The sequence below is a fragment of the Mobula birostris genome, chromosome 8 (assembly GCF_030028105.1).
Source record: "Mobula birostris isolate sMobBir1 chromosome 8, sMobBir1.hap1, whole genome shotgun sequence".
NCBI lineage: Eukaryota > Metazoa > Chordata > Chondrichthyes > Myliobatiformes > Myliobatidae > Mobula > Mobula birostris.
This window is the reverse complement of record NC_092377.1, coordinates 126,884,597-126,909,846: the sequence shown is the minus strand read 5'-3', so window position 1 is coordinate 126,909,846 and position 25,250 is coordinate 126,884,597. Positions and strand designations below refer to the sequence as shown.

Genomic DNA, 25,250 nt, shown 5'->3' with positions numbered 1-25,250 from the left:
GTCTGGGTGATGACTGTCGGATCTGTTCTTGGTAAGTATACCCCAGTGTGGATTGTCTGAACCCGGAAGAGTGTGATGGGATGGTGTGAAGGGAGCTTTACGCTGTGTCTGACCCCGGGAGTGTGTGATGGGACGGTGTGGAGGGAGCTTCACTGTGTCTGACCCCCAGGGTGTGTGATGGGATGGTGGGGAGTGAGCTTTACTCTGTCTCAGCCTGGGGCTGTGTGATGGGATGGTGGGAAGGAGCTTCACTGTGCCTGACACCAGGGGTGTGGTGGGATGTTGGGAGTGAGCTACACTCTGTGTCTGACCCCAGGGGTGTGTGATGGGATGGTGGGGAGTGAGCTTCACTCTGTCTGACCCTGGGAGTGTTGTGGAGGGAGCCTCACTCTGCGTCTGACCCTTTTTTTAATACAAGATGCTTTATTACAAATATTGGTGCTATACAATATATACAAAACAGTGACTAACACAATTACTTCACTACTAATAGACAATACACATTAAAACAAAATATTGCCATCTCTATCAATGATGGCAATAACCCCCCTCGAAGCCCAATGTTCCCGGAACGCCTTCATGGTCGCCGTGGACTGCGCGTGTTCCTTTTTAATATTCATCTGAGCACGAACATACCCCCTAAACATAGCCAGGCAGTCTGCCCGGGGAGATCCTCCTGCCACCCTTTTCCAGGAGCCACGGATGGCAATTTTCGCCAGCCCTAGGAGCAAGTTGACAAGGACATCCTCATCGCTCCGTGTCCCCCTCCTTACTGGGTGACCATATATGAATAGGGTGGGACTGAAATGCAACCAGAAGGCGAGAAGCAGCCACGCAAATACACAAAAAGGGGCTGCAGCCTCACACACTCCATGTACATGTGGTACACGGTCTCCTCCAGCCCGCAGAAGTGACACGCGGCTGGGAGATCCGTGTACAAACTAAAGAACTTATTGCAGGGCACCACTCGATGCAGCAGCCTCCACCCCAGATCCCCCAGGTTCATGGGAAGAACACCCTCGTAAAGGGACTTCTATTGGGGACCCCCTCACCTCCAGGTGGAATGACAGATCGCCATGGCGCGTCGGGACGGTGGACAAGGGCAAGGAAGTGAAGGGTGTGGAGCAGCAGCCCATAGAGGTACCTCCTACTTGCATCTCTTAATGGGATTGTGGGTGTCGAGGAGAGACCGCTCAAGTTGTGTGGACTCGTCTCTCGGGTAAGGCTGAGGGGCCTGGGCCCGACAAGCAGCTCAGCCTGAGTTGGTCCACACACCTGAACCGCACCGACATCCGTTGAGGCAGGGCAGGGGTCAGCCAAGACTCCGCCCTCTGCCAGAGGAGGGGATTCCTGGCCTGAGGCAACCATGTTCCAGACTCTTCGTAGGTCCTGATAGAAGCCGGGCAGACTCCGCAAAGCAGCACGACTGACGCCCGCCGGTGGTAGCTGCATATCTTCGTGAAGACAGCAGCCCCTCCGGAGGAAGAAAGCCACCAACACGTGCTACCTGGGAGGGTTCTCAGCACACAGGAATCTCTGCAGAGTCCTGAGGCGGAGAGCTGCCAGTCGCGGACGTACACACACCAGCGACTGTCTGCCCTCTCCCACTGGGAGACTCAAGACCGCTGCAGAGACCCAGTATTTCCTGTTGCCCCAGAAGAAGTCCACTAGCTTCCTCTGCATTCTCGCAACAAAGGGGGCAAGAGGGGCCAAGGTGACTATCCTGTACCACAACATGGAGGCCACCAACTGGTTTATGACCACCACCCTGCCTCAATAGGACAGCACCCTGAGAAGGCCTGACCAGCACTCTAGCCGGGCCATGACCTTTGTCTCCAGGTCCTGCCAGTTCGCCAGCCAGGTCTCCCCAGGACTCAGGTAGACTCCCAGATAGAGAAGATGACTGGTGTTCCACTCAAAAGCTCTCATCTCCTCTGGCAGGGAGTCCACCTGCTACTGGCCTACAAAGAGTCCGGAACATTTCGCCCAGTTGATCCTAGCGGAGGATGCCCCCAAGAAAACATCTTGGAACCCGCGCATCCTCCGCGGTCACTGGGATCTGTCATCTTGAGGAGTACATCATCGGCGTAGGCCGAGAGGACGACCTCCATGTGCGGTTCGCGTAGAAGCAGACCTGACAGCCTTCGCTGAAGAAGGCTGAGGAATGGCTCGACACATATGTCATACAATTGACCAGATATGGGGCACCCCTGACGTACTCCTCTTCTGAAGGGAATGGGTGCTGTCAGTGATCCGTTAATCTTAACAAGGCACTCTGCGGCAGAGTATAGGAGCTGAACTCGGGCCACAAAGTGTGGTCTGCAGAGTGCCCACCAGGAACTGTGGTCTACCCGGTCAAACGCCTTCTCCTGGTTAAGAGAGAGAAACGCTGCCGGGGACCCAGTCTCCTGGAGCAGGTGGATCAGGTCCTGTACTAGGTGGACATTGTTCTGTATGGAGCTGTCCGGGACTGTGTAAGATTTGTCAGGGTGTCTCAGTACTGAACCAAGATGGTTGGCCATTGCCCGGGCGAATATCTTGTAGCCCGCGCACAAGAGGGAGACCGGCCGCCAGTTCTTTAGCAGGCGGAGGTCTCCCTTCTTGGGCAGTAGGACGACAACAGCTCTCCACCATGAGAGGGGCATTTCCCCGGTGGCGATGCTCTCCCCTAGGACAAGGCTGTAATCATCCCCCAGGACATCCCAAAAAGCCTGATAAAACTCCACACTCAATCCATCTAAGCCGGGGACCTGCCCCTCCGGAGTTGCCGAAGGGCAGTAGACAGCTCCTCCCGAGTCGCGAGTGTTCAGGCGCACTGCGTCCTCTGCGGTGACTTTAGGCAAATCTTTCCAGACCTCATTACACGCCTCTACATTTGATGGATCCGGTGAGAATAAGGACCGATAGAGTGAACGGACTTCTTTGTTAATTCTGTCAGGGTCCGTGATGGAGGAGCCATCAGCAGCTAGCAACTCCACTAGCTGCTTTTGAACTCCCCGCCACTTCTCCAACGAGTAGAAGGGTGAGCCACGGTCCAAATCCTGCAGCATTTGGATCCGTGACCTCACGTACGCACCTCGGGACTGCTGGAGCTGCAGATTCCTTAGTGCGTCCTTCTTCTCCTGGTACTCCTGCCACAGCTGTTGGTCTCCAGCGGTCGGACCGAGGCGGGACTCCAGGTCAAACAACGCTCTCTCAATCCGCTCAATCTCAGAGCTCCGCCTCTTTGTCGACCCCCTAGTATACTCCCAACATAAAAACCGGATGTGGGCAAAGCCCACATCCCATCTCAGCCATAGGGAGCAGAACTCTCTCTGTCTCTCCGTCCAGGTGACCCAGAACGTTCAGAACGAATCCCGGAATCTGCCGTCTTCCAGCAGCCGGTTGTTAAAATGCCAATACCCAGATCCCACCCGAGGGTGCAGAGGAATAAATTCCATCAACACAAGGTGATGATCCGAGCACGACACTGGCCGCATGGAGGATGCCGACACGTGGGAGACATAAGCTCGAGAGATATACAGACGGTCTATCTGGGAACCTCCCTCTCTAGACCTTCTTGAGAAGGTGCTAGAGTCAGGGTGAAGATTCCGCCAGCTGTCTACCAAGTCAAAGGAGTCAACCAGCTCCTTTAACTTTTTTGCCGATACTGGGTCGCGCTGGAGGCCAGAGCGGTCCTCCGCCTCGAGGGTACAGTTGAAGTCTCCCCCGAGGATGATGCAGTCCCCAGGATCGATGGACCTCAGCAGGGTGGACAGCTGACAGAATAGGCGCGTCTGCATCACACCGCACCTCGGAGCATACACACTGATAAAATGCACAGGTACACCATCCAGGCGCACAGCCAGGTGGAGCAGGCGGCCGGGCACAACGTCTTGGACCCTTTCGATTTCTGGCTGGAAGGTCGGGGCCAACAGGATCGCCACCCCGCTAGAGTTGGAGCTGAGGTGGCTCATGTAGACCCCGCCCTGCCACTCCAGGAGCCAAGCAGACTCGTCCCCTGGGATGGTATGGGTTTCCTGCAGGAAACTCACCGCATATCTCCCATCCCTGAGGACTGAGAGATTGTTATATCTGCGGAGAGGTCCCCTGCTTCCGTTTACATTTAGACTCGCTATGGTAAGTTTCATGTCGGGAGCACACTGGGCCTCGGCACCAGTACCCTTCCCTCTGAGAGGGGTGGCGCCCTCAACCACACTATCCCGAAGAAAACTGAGAATAGTTTTTGTTTTCCGGGCCTGACTGGTACCATCGCTGCCCTGTGACCCACCATCTCCCGAAGGAGCGAGGCTGCTTCTCACTCTGATGTCCCTCACCAGGTCACCCAGGAAGGATTTCAGCTGTCGCCTGTCATTCCCCGACATAGCATTCCTCTTCCCCTTCCGTCTGAGGATGACTCACAGGGATTCATCAGCCTCAGTATGCTAGGCCAGCGAAGCGAGGCTAGTTTAGACCGATGCTTTGCACCTTCAGAGTTAAGAATGAACTCTCTAATTTCCTCCACCGGTATCAATGGGGATTTCTCAGGAGGGGTGAGGATGTCCAATGTCTCACTATTACAGGAGTCTCCCTCCAACCCCTCACTGCAAATAGATCCCCCATCTTCCTCCTCGTGTGTTCCAATGGAAGCGGGCACCCCACTCATACCTGCCCGCTCCACCGTCGCATCAGTCTTATCCACAGTTACGACAATGGAGGGATCCCCAGGGACTCCCTGCAGGCCATTAGTTGCTGGGGTCGGCAGGCAGAGCATACCACCCTCCATATGAGACAGGTATGAAGGGGACCCCAGCATCTCTGGTCCACGGGATTCACCGGCAGCCTGATGCTGAGAGTGAGAGAGCTCGGTCTCCTCTCCTCTCATATTATTCGATACACTTGCCTCCAGGGATGTGCTAACTACTAAGTCCTGGGTGGAGGGCTCCAGGTCTGTCTTAGTTGTGCAAACAGGGCTAGCACTAGCTTTCTGCACAACCGCACCACCTACCACAGGACTGGTAGCTGCATCAGGGGATTCAGGGTTAGAACCAACCTCCACCCGGATTCCCATCCCTTCCTGGGACTCCCCCGCACCTACATTCCCTGCCTTCTTGGGGGAACATTCCCTTCTCCTCTTCACGCCGGATGAGCACACAGGTGCAGGATTCACTGAGGGGCAGCATTCTCCACTTCCATCATCCCGTCTACCTGCGCACTTCCCCGAGCCTCCCGCTCCACTTCAGGGCAAATGGGTGTGAGCTCTGCGGTCTCGGGGGCCGACTTCTTAGGGTGTTTGGTCTTCTTCCCCGCTTTCTGGCCCCGCACAGGCTCCACCCCGTCCCCCACCTGAACCACAGGGGCAGAAGCAGGGACTGAAATAACCATAGGAGTAGGGGCAGGGTGAGGGGTCGGGGCAGGGTCAGTGCAGGCACAGGGTCAGGTGCACGCACAAGAGTAGGATCAGGGGCAGAGGTAGCTAGGGCACTGGTGCCCGAAGTGGACTCCCTAGCATTTATGGTGGTAGGACAGTCCCTCTGAAAGTGCCCCACCTCCCTGCATGCATGGCACCGTGGGCGCTCGGAGCTCCAATACACCTGATAGTCCACACCCCCATGTCAGACAGTAAACCAGCCCTCAGCATCGTCCTCCCTTTCCAGTTGCATGAATACCCGACGCCGGAAAGAGATTATAGTATGGAGGGTGCGTCTCTTAAATTTGTGTCGGATAGCAGTGATCTCCGACCTTACTTGTCCCAAACGGGCTAGTGAGGGAAGCAGGTCCTCGTTGAGAATGAAAGGCTTAATGTGACTGAGGACGATGCATTGCATGGGGGCCGTCACCAGCTCCACCTGTAAAAAGATGTTTTCTACTGTGACCCCCCCTGCTTGGAGCCTGGTGCACTAACTCTTCATTCGCCAAATAGAACACTGCCTTCTCGAACTCTTTCTCGGTGGCCAAAATACCACCTTTCCCCACCAGGTCCTCCATGGCCTCCGCACACTTTTCCAGAGCCATTCCAGGGCGTAAAATACATTGCACCCCGCGTTCCACCTTCACCGACCGAAACAGGGCGTTGTCCGAGGCCGGGGAGGCAGCCGCCCTTGCGTAACTCCCCGAAGGCCCGCAACTCCCTGGAGACTGGTCCGGCATGCTGGCGCTCTTTCCAGTCCGCGAATTTTACAGCGGTGCCGGTTAGAAGTCCTGGAGCAAGTCGAATAACTGGCCGGGAAAGTTTGCAGTCGACAGTACCTCGCTGGCTCGGCACCAGAAATTCCAACGCCAGGAAAGGCTCCATCGGTCCTGAAGAACTCCCAAGCCATAAGAGGTCGAGACGTCTCGACAGATGCTCCGGCTTCTACACCGAACGAGAGTCACGACGTTAAAGGTGGAAGGACATTGTCCCGATGTCAGTGGGGGAACAACGGTGTTTGTCTCCGGTTTTTGGAGCGTGACGGCTCCTTGGCGAGTTGCCAGCGGCCGCAGCTGAGTGCTACGCAGTTAGCAGCCGCCAACAAACCCAGTCCAAACTGGCAGAAAAACTCCAAATGAAGCTCCCACACTAAAACAGCTTCTCACTCAGATGTCCAAGAGACATTTTCACCAACCTTCAAAGTATCTCACGAACTTTATGCAGTAGTTTTTCCTCGATTTCTCCCAGCTCATTGAGAGCACCTCCACTCCGTGTCTGACTCCGGGAGTGTGTGATAGGATGGTGGGAGGTGAGCCTCATTCTGTGTTTGAGCCCGGGGGTGTGTGATGGGACAGTGGGGAGGGAGCTTCACTCTGTGTCTGACCCTGGAGGTGTGTGATCGGATGGTGGGGAGTGAGCTCCACTCTGTCTGAGCCTGGGGGTGTGTGATGGGATGGTGGGGTGCTGAAGGAGGGGAGGTAAAAGTGATGATCTCCCCCGCCCCAACCCCATTGACCAGGAACACACCTTTCTCGACAGGTCAGCATAGCACCTGCCATGGCTTTTCAGACAACAGATCCTTCAGCTGCCCCTGTTTTCCGACTGCTGCACAGAGCCTGCACCTTCGCAACATTGGAGGACTCTTCAGTGATGTCTGCACCTGGGGGGAGGGGAACAGACTCTGCTGTCGAAACGCCAGCCAGGCCAGAGTGGATGCGGACCGCGTTATCCTGAACTACAGCCGGGATATCCGCCACACCATCCACTGTGAGATCGGCTTCAACACATCGGGTAAGTTTTGGGGAGATGATCCGATACTCCGGGATCCCACTATTCCAAAAATTTAATATACGCGTTTCCCCAGTCTCCCATCTGGATGTCCACGAAAGTCCATCTGTGCTCCCCCTTGAATTTAGAACTGGTCATTCAATGCCGAACTAACCTAATCCCCTCTGTCTACACAATGTCCATATCCCTCCATTCTCTATACATTCGTGTCTATCTAAGGACATTTTAACTCTTGTATTGTATCCGCTTCCACCATCACCCTTGGTAGCACATTCCAGCAATCCATCACTCACTGCGAATTCCAAAAAATTAACAGTAAAAATTTTACAAACTTACCAATTTTGGTTAAATGTGTTAGACATCTTGACAATGGGGGAATGATGTGGCTGTCTTCTATCCATCTATCTATCATGACGAGGGACACGGATGGGGTGAATACACATAGCCTTTGTTCCAAGGTTATGCAGAGTTTTAAGCAGCATTTTCACCTGGCAGAAGGTCCATACCTGGAATGAGCAGCCAGTTTGTTGCCGGTTACAATAACAACATTTAAAAGTCACTCAGAAAGGTACATGGATGGGAAAGGTTTCAGAATGAATGCAAGCCAATGGGACTGGCTCTGTTGGTTTGTCCCCAAAGGGCATGTTCCTATGGTGTGTGATTGTGTCACTGAGTCCTGGGACAGACCAGCTCTGTGGGACAGGCTCACCCCTTGCTCCCTTTGCACCGAGCTCACCGCTCCTTCCCACAGGACTCATCCGACCTTGGAGAAGCGCGGATTGAAGGACAGCAGCTCGGCCCTGAAGTGTACCCATCGTGTTTTGCAGGTGTGGAGTGTCCCAAGACAGAGGGGTGGGACACTACTATGAAGATAGTAATTCCAGGTGAGGCTTCCCACTCTGTACCTGAAGTTTGAGGTGAGCTGTTCTCGGATGTAGAAGCAGAATGCAGCGTTTCAGCCCATTGAGTCCTTTGCTCCATTCTGGCTCGGCTGATTTTAGTCTCAGTCCCATCCTCCCACATCCGCGAGAAGCAAGAGTGGATACTGCACCACTGGAAAATTAGGCTGGTTTAGTAGTAATGGGGGACAAAGAAATTGCCAATCAAATCTGTAACTATTTTGCATCAATCTTCACTGTGTAAAACACCAGCAGTATGTCAAAAATCCGAGAGTGTCAGGGCAGAAGTGAGTGTTGTTGCTATTACTAATGAGAATATGATTGGGAAGCTGGAAGGTCTGCAGGTAGATACGTCGCCTGGACCATGGACAATACACCAGGGTTCTGAAGACATTGAGGCATTGGGAATGATCATTCAGTTAGCCCGACTTCATTGGCTGGGAAGGTTGAGGATGAGGTTTCGGGATACTTGCAGGCACATGATGAAATAGGCCAAAGTCAGCATGGTTTCCTTCAGAGAAAATCTTGATGGAATTCCTTGAGGAAATAACGGACAAAAGAGAGTCAGTGGGTGTTGTTTACTTGGATTTTCAAAAGGTCTTTAATAAGCTGCCACACAAGAGGCTGTTAAACAAGATAAGAGCTCACAGTATTACAGGAAAGGTTCTGCTATGGATAGAAGATTGGCTGACTGGCAGGAGGCTAAGAGTTGGCGGGGAGGATAAAGGGAGACCTTTTCTGGTTGGCTGCCAGTGAGTAGTGGCGTTCCGCAAGTTTTGGTGTTGGGACCACTTCTTTTCTTGTCTATATATCATTGGTTTGCTTGAGGGAATTGATTGCTTTGTGGCCAGGTTTGTTGATGATGCGAATAGAAGTGGAGGAGTAGGTGGTGTTGAGGAAACAAGAAGTGTCTGGAAGGTCTTGGACAGACTAGGAGAATGTGCAAAGAGGTTGTGATGGAACACAGAGTAGGGAAGTGTTTGGTCATTTTGGTAGAAAGTGTGGGCTGATTGTTGTTGCCAGACAGGGTATTTGAGTATCTCAGAAACTGCTGATCCTGGCATTTTCACACACAACAGTCTCCAGAGTTTACACAGAATATGTGAAAACAAAACAAAACCAAATCCAGTGAGCAACAGTTCTGTTGGTGAAAATGCTTTGTTATTGAGAGAGGTCAGAGAGAATGGCCAGACTGGTTCAAGCCAACAGGAGGGCGACAGCAAGTCAAAAAGCTACACATTACGACAGTGATACACGGAAGAGCATCTCTGAACACATAAAATGTCAAACCTTGAAGTGGATGGGCTACAGCAGCAGAGACCATACACGTACACACAGTGGCTACGTTGTCCATCTAATGACCTGGTCTCAATCTGCAGATTCAACACTTTCCACAAATCCTCATCTTATTTCCAAAGTGACTTCCCTTTATCCTGTCACAAACAAGAGAAAAGCAGCTGTTGCTGGAAATCCAAGCAACACACACAAAATGCTGGTAGAACTCAGCAAGCCAGGCAGCATCTAAGGAAAACAGTAAACCATTCCTGATGAAGGGACTCGGCCCGAAACATTGACTGTTTACTCTTTTCCATAGATGTTGCCTGGCCTGCTGAGCTCCTCCAGCATTTTGTGTGTGTCCCTTTATCCTGTCACTGTTTCCTTGGATGCAGATGGAAAGCTCCTCCCTGCGTCCACTCTATCCAGGACTTTCTGTATCCAGGAGGCTTCAATGAGACCCCCTTCCCTCATCATTCAGAACTCCCAGGAACATCAAACACTTCCCAGTAGTTATTGTGAACTTCTGAACTGACCCCCTGAATGGCACCTTTCATTCAAAGTAACTAGAAACACACTGACCAACACAATATTCCAAATGCAGCCTCACCAATGTCTTGCATGACTGCAACGTAATGTTCCAGCTTCTATACTCAGTGACTTGACTGATGAAAGCCAGTGTGACAAACACCTTCTTCACCATCCTGTCTACCGGTGACACCATGTTTACAGAACCCTGTACTTGTGATTTAGAAAGGGGATGGAGATACAAAAGGCAGTGAAGATGGGGAGTAAGTGGGACTATGGGATGGATGGAGGTACGGCCGGGATGGGTGTGGATGGTGATGCAGCCATGGGAGTGGGGAGGAGGATGGGTATCAGCCTTTCCCATATCAATCGAGTATGTTTCTGGTCAAACCAGTCTAATTGTAACATTTCCATTCTACAGTGGTGGTGGTGGTGGTCGGAGTCATTCTACTTGGTGCCCTGGTTGTCGTTCTGTGGTAAGTGACCTTGTTGCTTCCTGGGGAATCCTAGTGTTCAGTTCTCTCAACTGTGGCATCCTCGCTCACCGTCCCTCCGGTGCCCCACCTCGCTCACTGTCTCCGTGACCCATCAGTGAACAGACTCTCAGTGACCTTCCCCTCTGTTGTACCTCCAGGAAACTATGTCATAAAATATGTCCAAGATTGTTGGCCCGGAATGGGATGCACAGGGTGCCACCTGACACGGAGATCCCACTATCAGCAGTGTCGATACAACAGACAATAGGTGCAGGAGTAGACCATTCTGCCCTTTGAGCCAGCACCACCATTCACTGTGATCATGGCTGATCATCCACGATCAGTACCCTTTTCCTGCCTTCTCCCCATATCCCTTCACTCCGCTATCTTTCAGAGCTCTATCTAACTCTTTCTTGAAAGAATCCAGAGAATTGGCCTCCACTGCCTTCTGAGGCAGAACATTCCACAGAACCACAACTCTCTGTGTGAAAAAGCTTTTCCTCAACTCCGTTCTGAACTGTCTACCCCTTATTCTTAAATCTGCCTCTGGTTCTGGACTCCCCCAACATCGGGAATATGTTTCCTGCCTCTAGCGTGTCCAATCCCTTAACAATCTTATGTTTCAATCAGATCCCCTCTCATCCTTCTAAATTCCAGCATACACAAGCCCAGTTGCTCCAATCTTTCAACATATGACAGTCCTGTCATCCCGGGAATTAACCTCGTGAACCTATGCTGCACTCCCTCAATAGCAAGAATGTCCTTCCTCAAATTTGGAGACCAAAACTGTACACAATATTCCAGGTGTGGTCTCACCAGGGCCCTGTACAGCTGCGGAAGGACCTCTTTGCTCCTATAGTCAATTCCCCTTGTTATGAAGGCCAGCATGCCATTAGCTTACTTCACTGCCTGCTGTACCTGCATGCTTACTTCCAGTGACTGATGAACAAGGACACCCAGATCTCGTTGTACTTCCCCTTTTCCTAACTTGACACCATTCAGATAGTAATCTGCCTTCCTGTTCTTGCCACCAAAGTGGATAACCTCACATTTATCCACATTAAACTGCATCTGCTCAGTCACCTACATAATTTTGAGAGGAGGGAGGATGCAGTGCGTGTGGCTGTTCCGAATGAATATCGACATGTGTAACTGGGGGTGCCGTGCACAATCCGGATTTGATGGAGACAGCCATGAGAAGCGCAGAGGAGCATCTGGAGTAACTTCTGAAATGCCTGCTTCGCTGCCACTGCTACTGTGCGATCGAGAATCTCAGGAGACAAAGGCCCCAGATCCTCGGCTTTGCGTATTGCCTGTTGCTGGGGCCGGGGTTGAAATGCTCGGCAGAGATGGTGCTCGGTGTTGAAGAGGTGGTCGGAGGCTCAGAGTTTTCGGTCGGACTTGGAGTCGGACTGTGGTCGGATGCTCCCGGGATGCTGCATTGGCAAGTTGGCAGTGCTGAAGGTTTACCGCCTGCGTGAGATGATGGGACTTTCGAGAGACTTTGAGACTTTTACTGTGCATAGTCTGTTCTTATCAAATTATGGTATTGCTTTGCACTGTTGTAACTATATGTTATAATTATGTGGTTTTTGTTAGTTTTTAAGTCGGTTTGTCATGTGTTTTCGTGATATCATTCTGGAAGAACATTTTTATCTTAATGCATACAATACTAAATGACAATAAAAGGGGACTGTGTCCCCTCATAATCATAATAATCACCCAACCTGTCCAAGTCACCCTGCATTCTCATTTCACACTGCCACCCAGCTTTTGATGCCCAAATTACTCAAGCAGAAATTCATAAGGCTATTTTTTCAATGCAATCTGTTAAGGCCCCTGGACTTGATGGCTATCCTGTAGAATTTTATAAAAAATTTGGAAAATTGCTTTCTCCGTATATGTTGGAAATGTTGAAGGATTCTTTTGTGAAAGGTGATTTACCCTCTACTTTCTATGAGGCTTCTATTTCTTTAATTCTCAAAAAGGATAAAGATCCTACTGACTGTGCCTCATATAGACCTATTTCATTACTGAATGTCGACGCTAAGATTCTGTCAAAGATAATGGCCAATCGGTTGGAGAATATTTTGGGTAAAATTATTTGTAAAGATCAAACAGACTTTATAAAGGGTCGCTATTCTTTTTCAAATGTTCGGAGACTATTTAACATTATATATTTGTCTTTTAAAACCCCACAATGCATTGTATTTTTGGATGCTGGAAAAGCGTTTGATCGCGTCAAATGGAAATATTCAATGTTTTAGAAATTTGGCTTTGGTGTTAATTTTAATAATTGGATTAAAATAATATATAAAGCTCCTATTGCTACTGTTGTCACTAACATCTGTAGGTCTCCTTTTTTTCAGCGTTCACGGGGACAAGACAAGGTTGTCCATTAAGTCCTTTGTTATTTAATCTAATATTAGAACCCCTTGCTATTGTTCTTCGTGAACCTAAAAATATTGATGGGATTTTTGTGAATGAGACTATTCATAAGATTTCTCTTTATGCTGATGATTTACTGGTTTATATATCTAACCCTGAGGAATCTATTCCTGCCTTGCTAAAAGTATTCAATGAATTTGGAGATTTTTCAGGATGTAGAATTTTAGTAAAAGTGAATTGTTTCCTTTTAAATGAATCTGTCTCTATATATGATAATACTCCTTTTAAAGTCACGGATTCTTTTAGATATTTAGGTGTTATAATTACTAAAAAAAAATAAGGATCTTTACAAAGCCAATTTTGTTCCCTTAGTAGACTCTATGAAATATTTATTTAGTCCACTTACATTTTCACTTGTGGGTCATATTCATATAGTTAAACTGATGACTTTACCAAAATTTTTGTATTTATTTCAGAATGTCCCTGTTTTTTTGACTACGAAGTTTTTTGATTGGATTGATTCTATTATTTTCTCTTTTATTTGGAATAATGAAAGACCAAGAATTAGTAAATGTCACTTACAAAAGTTGAAAAAGGATGGAGATCTTGCTTTGCCTAATCTGAGAATGTATTACTGGGCTGTTAATGTGCGCAACTTGTCCTTTTGGTTATATTGGGTTGATGAGAACGATCGGCCAATTTGTGTAGACCTGGAACTGAAAGCTGTGAAACAGTTTTATTCAACCTCGTTTTTGGGAGTTGCTTTACCAATACAATTAGCTGAAGTTGCTAATTTAAACCTGTACCCTGTGATTAAGCATTCTGGACAAATTTGGCTCCAGTTCCGCAATTTTTTTTAATCTTAAAAAATTTAAACTTTGTAGTTTAATTTATCGAAATTACCTTTTTAAGCTGCCTTTGAGTGATCCAATTTTATTACTTTGGGAGAATAAAGGTATTAATTCTTTTTTGGAAACACAAACAACAGGAGTTCTGCAGCTGCTGGAAATTCAAGCAACACACATCAAAGTTGCTGGTGAACGCAGCAGGCCAGGCAGCATCTCTAGGAAGAGGTACAGTCGACGTTTCAGGCCGAGACCCTTCGTCAGGACTAACTGGAGGAAGAGTTAGTAAGAGATTTGAAAGTGGGACGGGTAGGGGGAGATCCAAAATGATAGGAGAAGACAGGAAGGGAAGGGATGGAGCCAAGAGCTGGACAGGTGATTGGCAAAGGGGATATGAGAGGATCATGGGACAGGAGGTCCGGGGAGAAAGACAAAGGGGAGGGGAACCCAGAGGATGGGCAAGGGGTATAGTCAGAGGGACACAGAGAGAAAAAGGAGAGTGAGAGAAAGAATGTGTGTATATGAATAAATAATGGATGGGGTACGAGGGGGAGGTGGGGCATTAGCAGAAGTTAGAGAAGTCGATGTTCATGCCATCAGGTTGGAGGCTACCCAGACGGAATATAAGGTGTTGTTCCTCCAACCTGAGTGTGGCGTCATCTTTACAGTAGAGGAGGCCGTGGATAGACATGTCAGAATGGGAATGGGATGTGGAATTAAAATGTGTGGCCACTGGGAGATCCTGCTTTCTCTGGCGGACAGAGCATAGGTGTTCAGCAAAGCGGTCTCCCAGTCTGCGTCGGGTCTCGCCAATATATAGAAGGCCGCATCGGGAGCACCGGACGCAGTATATCACCCTAGCCGACTCACAGGTGAAGTGTCGCCTCACCTGGAAGGACTGTCTGGGGCCCTGAATGGTGGTAAGGGAGGAAGTGTAAGGGCATGTGTAGCACTTGTTCTGCTTACACGGATAAAAGTGCCAGGAGGGAGATCAGTGGGGAGGGATGGGGGGGACGAATGGACAAGGGAGTCGCATAGGGAGCGATCCCTGCGGAAAGCAGAGAGGGTGGGGAGGGAAAGATGTGCTTAGTGGTGGGATCCCGTTGGAGGTGGCGGAAGTTAAGGAGAATAATATGTTGGACTCGGAGGCTGGTGGGGTGGAAGGTGAGGACAAGGGGAACCCTATTCCTAGTGGGGTGGCGGGAGGATGGAGTGAGAGCAAATGTGCGTGAAATGGGGGAGATACGTTTGACAGCAGAGTTGATAGTGGAGGAAGGGAAGCCCCTTTCTTTAAAAAAGGGCATCTCCCTCATCCTGGAATGAAAAGCCTCATCCTGAGAGCAGATGCGACGGAGACGGAGGAATTGCGAGAAGGGGATGGCATTTTTGCAAGAGACAGGGTGAGAAGAGGAATAGTCCAGATAGCTGTGAGAGTCAGTAGGCTTATAGTAGACGTCAGTGGATAAGCTGTCTCCAGAGACAGAAAGATCTAGAAAGGGGAGGGAGGTGTCGGAAATGGACCAGGTAAACTTGAGGGCAGGGTGAAAGTTGGAGGCAAAGTTAATGAAGTCAATGAGCTCAGCATGCGTGCAGGAAGCAACGCCAATGCAGTCGTTAATGTAGCGAAGGAAAAGTGGGGGACAGATACTGGAAAATTCTTTTTTGGATTTATTTAAAGAAGATTGATGTCTTTTGAACAATTAGTTGATAAATATTCTCTTTCATACTCACACTTTTTACAATACCTTTAAGTTAGACATTTCTTATAAAAATATTTAAGTAATTTTCCTTGCATATTGGAGGCTGACCTGTTGGATACTATTATGAAGGGTTCTATTGGAAGAATTTATAATTTATTATTACAATGGAAGTAATTCCTGCCTCTTTTCCCAAATATGTGGGAAGGACAGAGGTAGTTTTGTGGGCTGTGAACAAAACTGACTCCTAGTGTGAGAGGGCTCAGTGTTATAAGTATGAATTTTAGTACTTATGGTTATAAATGATTCTCGTATTTATGACAATATATTATTAAATTAAAGTATTCAGCTTGGAGTGAGGGACTGGAAAGAGATTAGGAATAATATCTTTTATTATTTTTTGATCATGTGTGCCCAAATGGGCAATAATCTTCTAAAGTGAACTCTCTCGTGTGCTATTGTAATTTTGAGCAGAGTTTATGATTGATTGATTTGTAACAATAAATATGTACTTTTTCCTTAAAGAATGCTGTGTTCATTATTGACATGTATTCACTGTTTCACTATTAATAGAAGTATAACAGGCAGATTGCCATCGACAATTCTGTCCCGTCTCAAAATCAGAAGGTTGTTGTCCCAATGCCGTTCGTGCACTGCTGCAGGTTTGGAATAAATCAGAGTGTGGCGCAGCAGCTTCCAGTTTCAGCAATTCTCGAAGTACAACAGGAGGAATGCATGAAGTGGCGGGCAGTGAACAAGGGGAGAGTAAAGGTAAAAGGGTGGTGAGGGAGCATCTACAACACAGGGAAGGAGATTGACCAGTCAGCTCCATCACACGTGCACACACACACTCTACTCTCTTACATTTAGACCATAATAGATAGGGACAGGATTAGGCCACTCGACCCATTGAGTCTACTCTACCATTCCATCAAGGCAGAACACATCTCCTTGCCCTCCTTTGTATTAAACTCCATCTACCTCTCTCTGCACAACTTTCCATCCGATCTGTATCCGAGCCAAACTTCCTCACTCTCCACAATACCATCTTGTCTTTGCAACAAACCGACCAATTATGTCTTCAACATTCACAACTCAGTTCTTATCATATCACACGAGTTACCCTTTCATACATCACAGAGTAACGGACATCAATCAGAACTGTAACCTCCCAACCCTACCTTCAACTTCTGATCACCAGCTAATGTCGGATCCGATTAACCAGCTCATCTTGGACCTCAAGAGCCTCTAGACCAGCTTTCCCAATCAAAGATCTAACCAAAGTGTATGTAAATAACATCTACCGCACTGTTGTTGTCAATCATTATAGTTATCACCTTAAAAAAATTCGTGGGAGGGGTTGAATTCCCCTGTGCCAGGAGGAGCTGAAGGGCCTATATAGTTCTGTGACATTCCAGGTCAACCAATTCCCGTTTGGAATTAATGGTTGGTTGTCTACCAGGCATCCGATGTATGGGGAAACTCAGGACCCCTGGGTGCATGTGCGTCCCTGGGTCAGTTATGTAAAACCTGGCTTCCAGGCATTCAACTGCATATACTAAGCATGGGATTTTCACGCAATCCACAATCTCATGGGAGTCATTCCTGCCTTTCCACACATCTCTCAAAGGATTGGATGTGGGAATGACAAAGTCTGCTTTCTTGGCTGTGAACACCAACTATCCCTCACTGCCGTGAGAGGGATCAGTGTTGTAAATATTTCTTGTAGTTATGAAAATATATTATTGTTATATTGAAGTGTTTGGCCCAGACTGAGGGAGTGGGGGATGGAGGTTGGAAATGTAATCAGGAAATGATGGAAACATTCAGCAGGTCAGGCAGCATCTGTGGGAGCTCTTGTACGAGCCTTGTGACTTCCTGATCTTCCAATGAGCACATTGTGGCCCTGATTGTTTACCTGCACCCGATTTTCTCTGTAACTCTAACACAATTATGTATTCTGTTTCCCATCAGCATTGCACTGGTAGATTGAGAGAGCCTGTGGTATGTCGAATACCGGGTGAATGAGTAGTCTTTGGGGTACTGCACGCCTGTGTCTTTGCTGTTGGTTTGCTGCACGCTTGAGTGTTCGGGGTGGGTGCCGATACTTTTTTTTGCTGGTGGGAGAGGGGGGATTGTTGCTTTGTTGCTGCATATGCGTGGGTGGCGGGAGCTGGAGGGGGTGGCTGAGGGGTTCTAACATTTAACTGTAATTCACTTTTTGGGGGCTCTCCTCTTTTCGTGGATGGTTGCTAAGAAAAAGCATTTCAGGATGTATATTGAATACATTTCTCTGACATTAAATGTTTCTTTGAAACCTTTGAAACTTCTATGATTGTATGCAATACTGGATCTCCTACTGAGGAACGAGACAGAAACATCAGGTTTAATATCAACTGGCATACTGTTAGTTGTGAAGATAAGAGTTTGGATAGACGGACAGCATAGGGATAGTCAACATGTGTTTGAGCAATTTACAGAGATTTGAGGAAGTTGCCAGGAAAGTTGATGAATGCAAAGCAATAGATGTTGTCTGCATGGACATGACTAAAACCATTGACAAGCCATTAACCTCCACACGGTCGATCAAGAAAGTTCAATAGCTTGGCATTCAAGGTGAGGTAGTAAACTCAATTGGATATTGGCTCTGTGGGAGAAGCCAGTCGTGGTTGTCTCTCTGACTGAAGGCATGTGACTGGTGGTGCGCCGCAGGGATAGGTTCCTGGCTCACTGTTGCTTGTCATCTACACTGAAGATTTGGATCATAATGTGGTTAACTGGAATAGTAAATTTGCAGATGATGTCAAAATTAGAGGCACAGTGGTCTGCAGCAACATCTGGACCAGCTGGAAAAATGGCCTGAAACATGGCAGATGGAATGTGATGAAGAGAAGTGTGAGGTGTTGCACCTTGGCAGGTCAGACCTGGGGAGGACCTGCACAGTGAAAGGGACGACACTGAGGGTGTGGCAGAGGGTTCTGGGAATACTGATCCATAAATCCAAACTATTCAGTACAGGAGTTAGGATGTTATGTTGAAGCTGGATAAGAGATTGATGATGCTGAACTGGGAGTATTGTGTGCAGTTCTGATCATCTACCGACCGGAAAAATGCCAATAAGTACAGATAAAATTTACCAACATCGACCAATACTGGAGGACCTGCGAAAGATTGAAAAGGTTGGTATTTTATTCCCTCGTGCGTAAGAGCATGAGGGGATATTTAATAGAGGAATAAAAAATTGAGGGCTATAGTTCGGGTAAATGCAAGCAGGCTTTTCCACTGAGGCTTGGTGAGACTAGAATTAGAGGCCACGAGGTAGGGGTGAAAGGTGAAATGTTTAAGGGAAGAACGAGAGGGAACTTCTTCACTCAGACAGTGGTGAGAATGTAGAACGAGCTGCCAGGGGCATTGGTGGATGCAGGTTCGATTTCAACGTTCCAGAAGTATGGATATGTAGGAGGGGTGTGGGGTGGGGGGGAGGGGACAGGTGCAGATCAATGCAACCAGGCTGGTTTGGCATCAACTAGATGGGCCAAAGGACCTGTTTCTGTGTTGTAGTTCCTATGACTCTGATTCTATAAAAGGTGTTAAAGACTCGTGTACCACTTGGGCTGGCACAGTAGTGTAGTTGTTGGCATAACACTTTGTAGTACCAGCGATCCAGGTTCGATTCCCAAAACTGTCAGTAAGGAGTTTCCATGCTCTCCCCATGACCATGTGGATTTCATCCGGGTGCTCCAGTTTCCTCCCACAGACAGTTGGTAGATTAACTGGTGATTGTAAACTGTCGTGTGATTAGGCTCGGGTTAAATCGTGTGATTGCTGGGTGATGTGTCTCCAAGCGCCAGATGGGCCTATTCGTGATGTATCTCAATAAATAAACAAACTCATCAACATTAAAAGTTACAGGTAGAGTCGTCAACTGTAAACATCGTTAAAGCAACGAGGAGATTTCACATTGACTTTGTCAACAGTAAAAGTTGTTGAAGATACATGTATACTCATACGCTCAGATCCTTAACAATCATGTATGCAATTCTAATCAACAAACTCTGTACCTCCCTCTGCAACTGGACCCTTGACTCCCTCACCGAGGCACCGCAGTCAGTGTGGATCAGAAAGAACATCTCTACCTCATTGACAACCAACACTGGCACCCCTCAGGGGTGTGTGCTTAGCCCACTGCTCTGCTCTCTCTACACCCATGTCTGTGTGGCTAGGCACAGCTCAAATGCCAGCCGTAAATTTGCTGATGCCCCAACTATTATTGGCAGAATATCAGATGGTGACAAGGAGGCATTCTGGAGCAAGATAGATCAGTTGGAGAAGTGGTGTCACAACAACAACCTTCTTCATTGCTGCCATCAAGGAGGACACTCAGAGCCTGAGGTCACACACCTAACATTTCAGGAACAGCTCCCCCATCCCCATCAGATTTCTGAATGGACTATCAACCCATGTACACTTCCTCTTCATTGCTTTGCTCTCTTTTAGCACTATTTATTCATATTTTTATATATTTACTCATTGCAAATTATAGTTTTTGATTATTATGTATTGCAAAGTACAGCTGCCATAAAACAAGATGAGAGGGGAGAGGTTCGACAGAATCTGAGGGGCAACTTTTTCACATAAAGGGTGGTCATAGGGAACGAGGAAGTGAGTGAAACAGGTACAATACTAAAATTAAAAGACACTTGGGACAGGAAACGTTTCGGGGGATGGAGGCAAAAGGTGCGGAAATAGACAAATTTACCAATTCCTGGAGCAAAAGACGTGTGGGTGAGGCTTACCTCCTACTCCCATTGGCCCAATCTCACCGACCCGCCCCCGGCTGAGATCCATTTGAACGAGGAGCAGCAGCTCTGCACCAAAATTTTTCTGGAACAGTAATGCCCACCCACTAAATCCTATTAAGCACACAGCCTCTTCTGATTGCACCAATTTGCACCAATCAGTGTGCTCATATGCTTCAACGCGGGTGTGTTTTCGCCGTATTTTTTTTCTAACTATCACCTCTGACTATTTCTGAATACCTAGCAGCAGAGAGCGGAGCAGTCAGTGTGTCCTCGCAGAGTGGTGATAATGAAGTTTCCGGTGATTGTCCGTCTGGAGAATGGCATCATTCCACAGCTGAATACGCTCAGATACAGATCCCGGGATCGTAACGGTGAGGTTGTTCTTTCCGGCAACAGCGGCGGTGATTGCCGAAGTTGGGGTCCTGGAGCGGGAGTCGCGTTGGGGTGAGCTGAGGTGATACATGGGGGAGGAATCTGCGTAGCGAAGCTGTGCTGAGCAGAGGCTGGAGTTTCTACCTCTCACTCCGGAAGGAAGGGGGAGGTTGAGCTTGGACCGTCGGGAGGAATAGTGACAGAAAACATCAGAGCAAAGCGCACAAAATGCTGGGGGATCTCAGCAGGCCAGGCAGCATATATGGAAATGAATAAACAGTCACGGTTTCAGGCAGAGACCCTTCAGCAGGACTGGAAAGTAAGGATTTCGACCCCAAACATCGGATGTTTAGTCTTCTGCTATTCGAAAGAATCGCCAAACATGCGATAAACTACTTAAACATGATAGTGAAAAAATCTAAAGAGCAAATCTTTGCATGAACGGAAAAGTGCTGGGATTTTGCTTGGGCGGTCCATGGTGATGCTCAGATGCTGCTCCGCAGAGAAGCCCGGGGAATTGTCCGGTGGAACTGTCTTGAACAGCGCCGCCATCCGAGCTCAGGAGAATGACAAGACTTCGGGAATAGTGATCATCATCATCATCAGGTGCCGTGCCCAGATTGAGCTTTGACTGCCATGGCCCACCCACTCCTGTTCCGGGTCAAGTGAATCAATTCATTGGTATTCATTTCCAGTTCTCTGGCTGCTGTCTCCATCGTCATTTGTCTTTGCCTTCCTCTTGCTTTCTTCCCTTCAATCTTTCCCATAATTACCGTGCATTCTAACTCCTTAGATATTCGTTTCGTCTATGATATTCTTTGCATCCTCCTCAAAAACCACATCTCGGCTGCTACAATTCATTTCCTCATGTTACTAACTATTGTCCAACATTCTGAGCCATATAATATAACCGGATAAACGCAACATTTCAGTACTGAGGCGGTTTGTCATGCCTAGTTTAGTATTGGTCAGTATACTCTTCATTCTCGTAAAGGTGTCTTTTGCCATCCCTGTTCTTCTTTTGATATCCAAGTCGCACCTGCCATCTGATGTCACCCAGCTTCCTAAGTAGCAAAAGTTCTGTACTTGTTTTATGTCTTCCCCATTTATTCTCAGCCTGCAGATAGGATTCTCCTTCTTTTTGGATATCACCAACCATTCTGTCCTTTTGCAATTGATGGATAGACCCATTTTTGCACTTTCTTCAATTAAGTTTTGTAGTTCTTCCTCCGTACTTGCAATTAACACAGTGTCATCTGCATATCTGAAATTATTGATGTTTTTACCGCCAACTTTGATTCCCAAGATGTCTCTTCTTTTGTAATATTGTTTCACTGTAGACATTAAATAAATCAGGGGAGAAAACACACCCTTGTCTAACGCCTCTCTCGATTTTTGTAAACTGACTCACTTCTCCATCTATCCTTACAGCGGCACTTTGTTCCCAGTACAGATTTCTGATTAGGCGGAGGTCTTTCGAATCTAGATCTAGAGTTTCGTGTAATATTTCAAATAACTTATTGTGCCTCACTTTATCAAAAGCTTTTGTGTAGTCGATTTAAAAAAAACAAACAAATCTTTTTGCACTTGAATAGCTCGTTCTGATAGTATCCTTAACATCAATATTAACATCAATATACCAGTGATACCATTGGTATTCCGAGGGATTACAGTATGGACACAATATGGCCTTTGCGGGAGCCCCTAGCGGCTGGTGTGAGAACGACAGTGATGAAACAAAAAGATTGACAACCATGTCAGATGAAACTATTGCTAATTAATGTATTGACAAGCTAGTGGCAGATCGATCAACTATTGCTCAACCATCTGCTGAAGGATGAACCTGTGATTCTCAAAGAACAACTGCAAGTTGACATTGTGCTCTGTACCTCCATTAAGTACCTGATACAGCTGCACTGAATTGTCAATGAGAAACAAATGATAACAGTCTTAATTCAAGAACAGGGAGATTGACGGCATCCTGTTAGTTATTACTCTGCCAAAGATTTGATTCTATACACTGAAGTTTCCTCAGCAATTGAGAGGGTTTCCAATGCCCATTTCTGGAATGGAGGTGTCTGATCAGGTAACATGAAGGGTGAATACCTGTACCCGGGGAGCTGTAAAGTTGTATGTATGGAACTGATCAATCTCAGTTCTCCCTGTCTGCTGAACAGTACTTATTGGGTATGTGGTTACCAGACCTACCCCTGCCTCCGGGCATGTTCTCCTAGTAGGAGGGGAGGAGGAGAGAGCCTTGTCCCTGGTAGATCAGCTGTATCTTCAACATGCAGGTAGACTGGAGGAATCAGATTGGTACTGGACCCCAAGAAAGGGAGTTTGTGGAGTCCCTCCAAGATGGATTCTTAGAACAGCTTGTACTGGAGCCTACCAGAGAGAACGCAATTCTAGATTTAGTGTTGTGCAATGAAGCAGATTTGATTAGGGACCTCGAGGTAAAGGAGCCTTCGCTGTTCCACTGTCATCCCTGCTAGGATATTGTTCCATTGAACTTTGGCCAGCTCCTCCTCAGAGCACCATTGTTCCCTTTGTTCAACTGTAATACTGACAATTCCGAGTTTCCCTTCTCCCTCTCAAATTGTAGATTAAAATTTATCATATTATGGTCACTACCTCCGAATGGCTCCTTTACCTGGAGGTCCCTGATCAAACCTAGTTCATTGCACAACACTAAATCTAGAATTGCGTTCTCTCTGGTAGGCTCCAGTACAAGCTGTTCTAAGAATCCATCTCGGAGGATGTGAATAAATGTGAGGTTATCCACTTTGGAGGTAAGAACGGGAAGGCAGATTATTATCTAAATGGAGTCAAGTTAGGAAAAGGAGAAGCACAACAAGATCTAAGTGTTCTTGTACATCAGTCACTGAAAGCAAGCATGCAAGTACAGCAGGCAGTGAAGAAAGCTAATGGCATGCTGGCCTTCAGAACAAGGGGAATTGAGTATAAGAGCAAAGAGGTCCTTCTGCAGCTGCACAGGGCCCTGGTGAGACCACACTTGGAGTACTGTGTGCAGTTTTGGTCTCCAAATTTGAGGAAGGACATTCTTGCTATTGAGGGAGTGCAGCGTAGGTTCACAAGGTTAATTCCGGGGATGGCTGGACTGTCATATGTTGAAAGATTGAAGTGACTGGGCTTGTATACTCTGGAATTTAGAAGGCTGAGAGAGGATCTTATTGAAACATATAAGATTATTAAGAGATTGGACACACTGGAGGCAGGAAGCATGTTCCCGCTGATGGTCGAGTCCAGAACCAGAGGCCACAGTTTAAGAATTAGGGGTAGGCCATTTAGAACGGAGTTGAGGAAAAACTTTTTCACCCAGAGAGTGGTGGATATATGGAATGCTCTGCCCCAGAAGGCTGTGGAAGCCAAGTCTCTGGATGCTTTCAAAAAAGAGATGGATAGAACTCTTAAAGATAGCGGAATCAAAGGTTATGGGGATAAGGCAGGAACTGGATACTGATTGTGGATGATCAGCCATGATCACAGTGAATGGCGGTGCTAGCTCGAAGGGCCGAATGGCTTGCTCCTGTACCTACTGTCTATTCTCTCCCAGAGATGATAGATGTTCGTGCACGCCACTCTTGAAGGTTTAGCCCCCATCATCACAGATGTTTCCAACCACAGCATCTGGAAGGCTGTTCCAAATTCTGATAGCACAGTGAAGGAAGCTTCTATCCAGTGTGTAGGTTCTCGCATCAGGCATAGAAACAGCGTGAGCAGGCATAGATAAACTTGATTGTGTGGTGCGCCGTCTCTCGTAAGATGAAGGCAGCATGCGTGAAGGTCTGCAGAGCTGTGGCTGGTGTGCATTTTGTATAGCACAGTAGCTGCAGCAACCTGTCGACTGTGGTGTAAGCTACTGATGGCTAGCTTCTCACGAGCTGTGGCTTCATCTGCACCTATAATCCTGAGAGCCTTTCTTTGAATGGAATCAAGCTGGCTGAGGACACTCTGTGAGGTATTTATCCATGATAAGCAGGCATACTCCGTGATACTTTGTACCTGGGCTTTGTAAACCGTGGCTCTGCCCTCTTTGTCTAGTTTGGATGCTACTTTCTGCAGAGCTCCAAGCCTTTGTTCAGCCTTGTTTGAGATAGTTCATGTATATATCTAAGCCTTTTAAACACTCATCGTATCAAATTCTGCCAGTACATTACAGCAATTCACCATGAATGAAAACCTGCCTCGCACATCCCCTTTCAACCAACTTCATAGCTGCATTCCTCCAAGTGTTAACCATTACGATCCTGAGGAAAAGATGGCGGCTGTCCATGCCTCTGGTAATGTCATAAATTTGTATCAGATGTCTCCTCACTCTCGAACGCTCCACAAACAGCCCCATCAAACAGTGCAGCCACTTTCTACATCGCACCGTACATCAACAGTGTTAATGGTCTGGCCTTTAATCGTGCACTATCCCTTTACATTTGATCTCACAAACTCCAACACCTCACACTTGTCAGGACTGGACTTCATCGACCATCATCTGCAAACATATTGATCCATACATCCAGCAGAAATCCCAGTACAGAAACCCTGCAGAACACCTCTAGTATTCCAACTGGAAGTCATTGACACCTGATCAATCACTACCCTGTCTTCTAAATCCAAACAGCCAACTTCTAATTCACAGACAACTCACTGTGGATCCACTGTGGATCTTAATATGGAGGAACTTCCCATCAGGGATGTTGTCAAAGACCTTGTAGACAACATCCACAGCTCGGCCGTCATCAATCACCGTCACCTTATCAAAAAATTCAATCA

At 47.6% G+C, this 25,250-nt stretch overlaps 1 long non-coding RNA gene across 7 annotated transcripts in view; it reads right to left on the bottom strand.

The window, feature by feature from the left end:
• The window catches only part of LOC140201674 (uncharacterized), an 85,892-nt gene that overhangs the window by 35,021 nt on the left and 25,621 nt on the right, over positions 1 to 25,250 (bottom strand). For all 7 annotated transcript variants that reach the window (XR_011886934.1, XR_011886931.1, XR_011886929.1 and 4 more), the window contains exon 2: positions 7,514 to 8,613. This is a non-coding gene — a long non-coding RNA (uncharacterized lncRNA). The remainder of the gene's footprint in view (positions 1 to 7,513; positions 8,614 to 25,250) is intronic.